Source organism: Asterias rubens, chromosome 4 (assembly GCF_902459465.1).
Source record: "Asterias rubens chromosome 4, eAstRub1.3, whole genome shotgun sequence".
In the NCBI taxonomy this organism is placed as follows: Eukaryota; Metazoa; Echinodermata; class Asteroidea; order Forcipulatida; family Asteriidae; genus Asterias; species Asterias rubens.
Genome location: NC_047065.1, coordinates 12,457,937 through 12,465,554, shown reverse-complemented (window position 1 = coordinate 12,465,554; position 7,618 = coordinate 12,457,937).

Below are 7,618 nucleotides of genomic sequence, written 5' to 3'. Positions count from 1 at the left end.
GCCCTGTAAGTTTTTTTTTTTAAGTTTTTTTTTTTATGCAAGTCGCCAGACACACAAGGCCTGAAGGCCACTTCAAGGTGTGGGCTACAATTATTTTTGTCCAGAGCCCGTTGCCACCTACTCCTAGGGCTGAAACAGGGTTACCCCTTTTACAGTCCATACGAATGTAGGCTTGGGTATCATCAATCCGAAGCCTGGCCGGTAGAGCAGAAAGCACTACCTCCCCAATTCAAACGAGCATTTTAAATACTGGAGATGTGTCTTTGCGAACCGGCCCCTTTCAATGGCATTTTTTGTCAGATAATGTGTGATTTATAAGTGCTGTTTATTCTTATTATTACATGAACATGTGTCTACTGTGTATATATGCATTCACGACATGATACTATAGAAGGCTTAAGGGTGTGTGGGGGGGGGGGGGATCTCACCCTCTAGTGTAGATCTTTAACTGAACTTCCATTAAGTTTTGTATAAATACAGATTTGTGTGTGAATTTTGTATAGCATTCTCACAAACAGGGTCTCTTTTTGAATCAATGCAAGATAATTGAGAGTTTAATGTACATGTATAGTGAATCACACTGCTATTGTAGTATTAATACCTTAATGAATATTAAGAGAAACAAATCTCTACATGTGAAGGTCCATGGAAACACATGGTAAAATTTATGAAAGGTGCAATGATCAAATCAAGTAAATTATGTCTTTTTATTTTTAATAAAACAGTTGGTCACAGCATACAGAAATTGAGAATGTCTTTTATTAGTAAATGTGTGATTAGGCCAAATGAAAAAAACACCAGTTGATCGTCCGGGTTTTTCCAAAAAGAGGTTGATGACGGCCATTTCATTTTTTATTTCTTTCAACAAAGGTGGCCACCAAGTATTTAAATGCAAACTGGCCATCATTTCTTTAAATTAAAGTCAGCGCTTACTTTATGTTTACAAGTTCTTCGAAGATTAGTAAGTTTAGTGAGAAATACACAGAAAATGGGTCGTTTTTAACACACACAAAAAAGTAAAATAAAAGATGGTAAAAGAAAAAGGATGTTTTCTCAAAAGAAGATGAGGGGGGGTGTATATTTTTTATTTGGTCTTATTTGTACACCAATAACCTTCTCCACAAGTACCAGGATATACTCCTCCGTTTCTATCGCATTAGTATCAAGTACATGTAATACACTACAAGGGAAACTGACAAGGTGAATTTAAGGGGGAACTAAGACAAATTTAACAGAGTGGGGATTTGAAGCTGCAACCTCCGGAATAATGTGCCGGGGCTCTACCAAGTGAGCCATCTAGAACTAAGGTTGCATTAAAGGAACACGTTGCCTTGGATCAGTCGATTTGGTCTTTGAAAAACGTTTGTAACCGTTTGTTATAAAATGCAAATGATTAGAAAGATGTTTTAAAAGTAGAACATAATGATCCACACAAGTATCACTCGAAATTGCGTGACTTTCCTTTTACCTCGTCGACTAACACGATCAGCCATTTATGGGAGTCAAAGTTTTGACTCCCATAAATGGCCGACTGTGTTAGTTCGCAAAGTAAAAGGAAAACCACGCAATTTCGAGGCAAATTTGTGTGGATCATTTGTATTCTACTTTTAAATCATCTTTCTGACCATATGCATTTTATAACAAACGGTTACAAACGCTTTTCAAAGACCAACTCGACCGATCCAAGGCACCGTGTTCATAAAAAAATGCTTGGAAAATGAGTTTCGTTCTGACTCCCACGAGTCTCAGGGAACTCTGCGTTAAATACCAGGGTAAATGCTGGAGATTCCGATTCCGAATTACATAGTGGACAGTGAGCCCTCTCGCAATCAGCGGTTAGCTTGGGGGTTCGATTTTACATCCAGTGGTTTGAAGGGGGAAGTTCACTCTAAAGACTTGGGAAGAATGTGACAAAGCACGGGGATGTGACAAACCTTTGCCAAAAGAAATTCTCTGTAAGAAGGTACAATGTACATTTAAGGCCTGGTCACACAGGCCCCGATTACGAGAACGAAAACGAGAACGATAAAAATGCACGCTCGCGATTGGTTGAATTGCTCCAAGCAGAATACACCCATGCTCATTCAACCAATCGAGGGCGTGCATTTTTATCGTTATCATTCTCGTTATCAGGGCCTGTGTGACCGGGCCTTTAGCCTCTTCCAATAATCAAAAACTTCTCCAGGAACAAATCCCGGAATCATGGTCTTTGCATTCTCAAACTATAAGATAGTCATAAATAAAACAAACAAACAAACGCTACAATTTTACACAAATTAATTTTGTTCTTATTCACTTTCATTGCCAAATGCCAACTCAATATTGCAATAAATAATAATTTAAAAAGAAGAAGAAAAAAAAATTGGAAGTTAAAATAAATTTACAAATCTCTTGATTCCTTGTTAACTGCCAGCAGTTTTATCACTGCCAGTTCTCAGTACATTTGGAACTAATTACTAAACATTGCATAACATGATTCAACAAGCACAGCAGTACATTGTACATTGATTGTGTTCTTTCTGAAGATGAACGAAGCGGTTCGCATGAAGTTAGCAAAACAAACTTAATGGCCTGACGATTTGACCCTAGCTGAGTCTTTCTTAAAGGCCAAGTCAAATGACAACACCCTTCGAGAAAGACTCTGCTAGGGTTGAAACGACAGGCCATTGTTTTTTTTTGCATGTATAACCTTTGGGTAGGTAAGTTGTTTGCACAAGCTAATTCTATTTTCTCATGATGTATTTATGCAAACAAAATTGTTAATGGCCTGTCGTTTCGACCCTAGCGAAGCCAGGGTCGAAACGACAGGCCATTAATTTTTTTTTTTGCAATATGTATAACCTCAGACCTTTTGGTTGGTAAGTTGTTTGCAAAAGCTAATTCTATTTTCTCATGATGTATTTTTAATACAGGAACACAACTTGATCTTTGCACATAAGGAATTTTTGATATAAAATCTATAAACTAATTTGGAACCTCATTGGTATAAGTCTTTTGAAAATATACTAGACAACTTGGAGTGCATTCACAGAAAAATAATGATAAATATGTAAGGCACTAAAGCAAAGAAATTAATATTCAAAAGTATTAAAGAAAAGAGAGTACATGTAAATATTACGATTATTTCAATATAACATTATTTCAAAACTTTGGTTCCTCGCTTATTATTATTAGCACAATCAAAACCGCGAGCATCTAAAATAGTCTGCTCCCTTGAAAGCCTTGTTATCTGTTTAAAGTGGTGGAAGAGCTTTGTTGCTAGATCACCATTTTCTTATGAGGGAAAGAAAAGTTGTCGAGCAATTATAAAAGTTTTCTTTAAATTGTCCAATTCACCAACTTAGGGCAGAAACAAACCTCATAAAATAGAACTTACGTTACACGTCAGTTTAAAATCAGCAAAATCTTGTTTCGCGCATTAAGGCACCCGGACACTTCTAGTAACTTTGCCAAAGACAATACACTGTGTGTATCCCAACATATGCATAAAATAACAAATCTGTTAAAACTTGTTATCAAAGTTGCAAGATAATAATGAAAGAAAAAACACCCTTGTTGCACAAATTTGTGCGCTTTCAGCAGGTGCCTAAGTCTTTTTATATTTGAGTGAGAAAATACCTCTGTCTCAAAAACTATGTTACTGCAGCGAGAGCTGTTTCTCAAAAAATGTTTTATACTATCAACAGCTCTCTGTACGTTTCCGAGAAAGTTTTATGCTAACAATTTCTCAGAGTAATTACCAAAGGTGTCCAGTACCTTTTAAGCAGCATAGATGTACACTCCAAACAAGAGGCTCTGAGAAACAATGTTCGTGCACAGAGCACTTTTGTGCAACATCTAAAGTTTTTTTAAATCGAGACACAAATGTCTCAGTGCAAAAGAGTGAAGAATGATACATGTGTAGGATACCAAAAAGTTGAGTTGGATATTTTATACACTACAGTCCACAGAATTCACAATGAGTTGGTTTAAGAACGCACATTCGACTGACATACTTTGTTTGAATGTTGCCTGCTCCGTAAAACAAAAATGACCAGGAGTGCAATGCTCAGGTATTTAACTAGGCCCAGTTTCAAAAAAGCTGTTTAGCATAAAAAGACTGTTTGAGCATTGCCTGGAGCACATGGTGCATAGAATCACAAACGACCAGGGCCCAATTTCATAAAGCCTGTAAGCACCAAAATTTGCTTAGCATGAAATTTCTTCCTTGATAAAACAGGATTACCAACCACATTTCCATGTGCTTTTCAGGATAAGCAAACAACAGCTGAATACCAGTAACAAGCAATGTAATCCTGATTTTGTCAAGGAAGAAATTTCATGCTAAGCAAATTTTCGTGCTTACAGGCTTTATGAAATTTCGGCCCTGGAGTACAAATGCTCGTGTATTTAGCATTAAGCCCATTTTCAAAAAAGCTGTTGAGCAGAAATCCTTTTAGCAAAAAAGCTCTGCTAAAGTTCAAAAGAATATATAACAAAAAAATATAAAAAAATGAGTGGAGCACCAAGTGGCTACAATAAACTTTATGGCAAATAAACCACATGCGAATCTGACTGGGTACATTCTTATTCACGTTTGGGTTGAACAAAGAAATGGTTTACTGGAACAGGATTTGCACCTGCTACCTCCGAATTTCACTCGGTGCCAGATAAAATCCATAAGCCTTTTTGAGATTTATGGCGGACACAATGCTATACCATGTGTCGTGGCGTGTCATGGCTGAGCGGTTAAGAGCACCGGATTCAAGCTCTGGTGTTTGATCAGCAGAGTGTGGGTTCGAATCCCGGTCCTGACACTTGCTACATAAAATTGGGGAGGTAGTGCTTTCTGCTCTACTGGCCAGGCCTTCGGACTAATGATACTCAAGCCTACATCCGTATGGACTGTAATAGGGGTAACCCTGTTTCAGCCCTAGAAGTAGGTGGCAACGGCCTCTGGACAAAAATAATTGTAGCCCACACCTTGAAGTGGCCTTCAGGCCATATGTGTGTCTGGCGACTTGCATAAAAAATGTGTGTGTATACACACAAACCAAACAGCACACTTCTATCACATCCGCCGTGTATAACCTCAAAAAGGCTTATATGTAACAATCCTTTCCATTTATGATTGCATAGTTTTATAAAATACTGAAAATGTTACCTTGTGATCAATCTATAGGACTCAAAGAAATCCATCTACATGTACTTATAAAATGGCTATATCACCCGTCTTTGGTATAATATGCAAGGTACATGTACGTACATAAACACTCATATATGAGTTCATAGAAATTACCAATATGTACAATGTGTGGTGGTTTGCATTAACACCATGCATACATGTATATCTATTTATTGGGTACATTTTTAAGTTCTTTTGAGAACTTGTCATGCCAGATATTGTACTAACACGAAGTAGATTTTTCGTAATTTTTGAGACTTCGTTTTTTTTTTTTTTTTCAGAACTGAGATTTCTCCCCTAATTCCGAAAAATCTACCCTATGGTAGTAGAAGGGTAGTAGAGAAGTCTACTGCATTACGCAAAATCTACAACGCAGTAGTAGAATATATAGCAAGACAAATTCTCAAAAACACACAATCTACCCAGCACATATTATACACATGGTGTTATCGCAAACCAAACATAAATGGATACCTCGCTGTGCAATGCCTCAAATCACATATACAAAACAAATGTGAACAATTATGACGGATTGAGTGTGTCATTCGTGGAAGATGCTGGAATATAAACCATAAGTAAACACTTGTTCCATTAAAGAAACTAAGACTTTTAAAATTATTTTCTAGAGCTGCGGACACTGTTCCAAAAGCTCCTTGGTGTCTGTAACTCCAGGGGTTACCAAAATGGTGGAAATGCCATCATTTCATAGCGTACCTTAGAATGTGTATCCCATTCTCAGACTTTTGTGTCAGCAATGACTCTCATCCCTGATGAATTTTAGTATGTATGTATGGTTATCATCTCCTATCAAAACTCATGAAGTTTTGACCAACTATTTGCAAAATATCGAGCTCCATAAAGATTGCACTGTACCACCCCACCCCACCCCACCCTCGTCTTGAGGGTCCGTCTGGGCCCTTTTGGGGGGGGGGGGGTGGTGCATGATCACAGCACAGATGGAGAGCCATTACACACCATTTACACTTACATGTAACAGCCTTAAGTTCATGTCAAATCATATCAAAATCATTGCTGTGGGGCTGATGATATTTCATATTGTTGTACTCTTAAATAGTTAGAGCTTTTTGGCTGTGCATTCCTTCATTATCACATTTATTAACAAGTGCCAGCAGGTAAAAAAAAATTCCTCTGATATATATTAAAAAGAATGAAGTTTTGTTTACTATTTTTTTTTACAAAGACGTACATGTAATACTGATTTTTTATATATATATATTTTTTTTTATATAGCAAATAAAGCTATTAACTGGCTCACACTGTCTTTGGTTTCGATGCGAAAGATCATGCGATTTTATTGGAAATTCATTGCACAAAATGTAAACAAACACAGGCCTTGAAATTCCCTCTTGAAGGGGCTCCTATAAAAGGAACATTTGCACAGGAACCTTACGCAGGGCACCACAGCATAAACATAGGGCACCACGGCAGTTGATGTGGGTTATTTTGAGGCCTGCAGTTTTCAATTAGGTACAACTTACATGTGTCTTTGAGCATGATTTGATGCCTTGGGCAATTTAAGCTGCTTTTATCTGATGAACAAATTGTCACGATTAAACATATAGTGTATTTTTTATATTTGAATAACTTTCATGCTGGCATGATGAATAAATAATTGAAATTGAAATCGAAATTTAGTTAGCATGTACCTGATTGCAGGTGCTAACACACTAAATTTGTGTGTTTGGGTAGGTACACACATTCAAACCAGGAAGCTGCATGTACAAGTATAACAAAAGGGATAACATAATCCATGTGCCAAAGCCATCGAGGGCGCTGCATTGTCTATCCAGCATAAGAAAAGAAAAAAATACATTAATAAGCCACAAACCTGAAACCAAGTCTAGCATTCCTACAATCATGCAGGCTGCTAGGCATGTCTAGGTCTTATTCTAGATCTCAAAAAGAAAATCTGTTTGAGGATCACTTTTTTTTTTTAAACAGAGGGTTGAATTTATAGGATTTACTATAAGATAAACAAGAGTAAATGTCTGCATCAGTGACTAAGCCATTCAGTCACAAGAGGGCGCTGCATTGGCTATCTAGCAGAATACGAAGGAAAAAAAACACATAAATTTACCATAAAAACTAAAACCAAGTCTAGCATCCCTACATACAGGTATCTAAATCTTGATTTCAGAATAGAAAAATCCATATGAAAACAAAATTTTGACAAAAACAGAGGGTGGCAGTGTTGTGGCCGAGCAGTTAAGGGCAAGCATCAGATTCAAACGCTGGTGTTTTCTAATCACCAGAGTGTGGGTCCCAGTCAGGTCCCAGTCGTGACACTTGGTGTCATTAAAGGCAGTGGACACTATTGGTAATTACTCAAAATATTTATTAGCACAAAACCTGTCTAGGTGACGAGTAATGGGGAGAGGTTGATGGTATAAAACATTGTGAGAAACGGCTCCCTGTGAAGTGCCATAGTTTTTG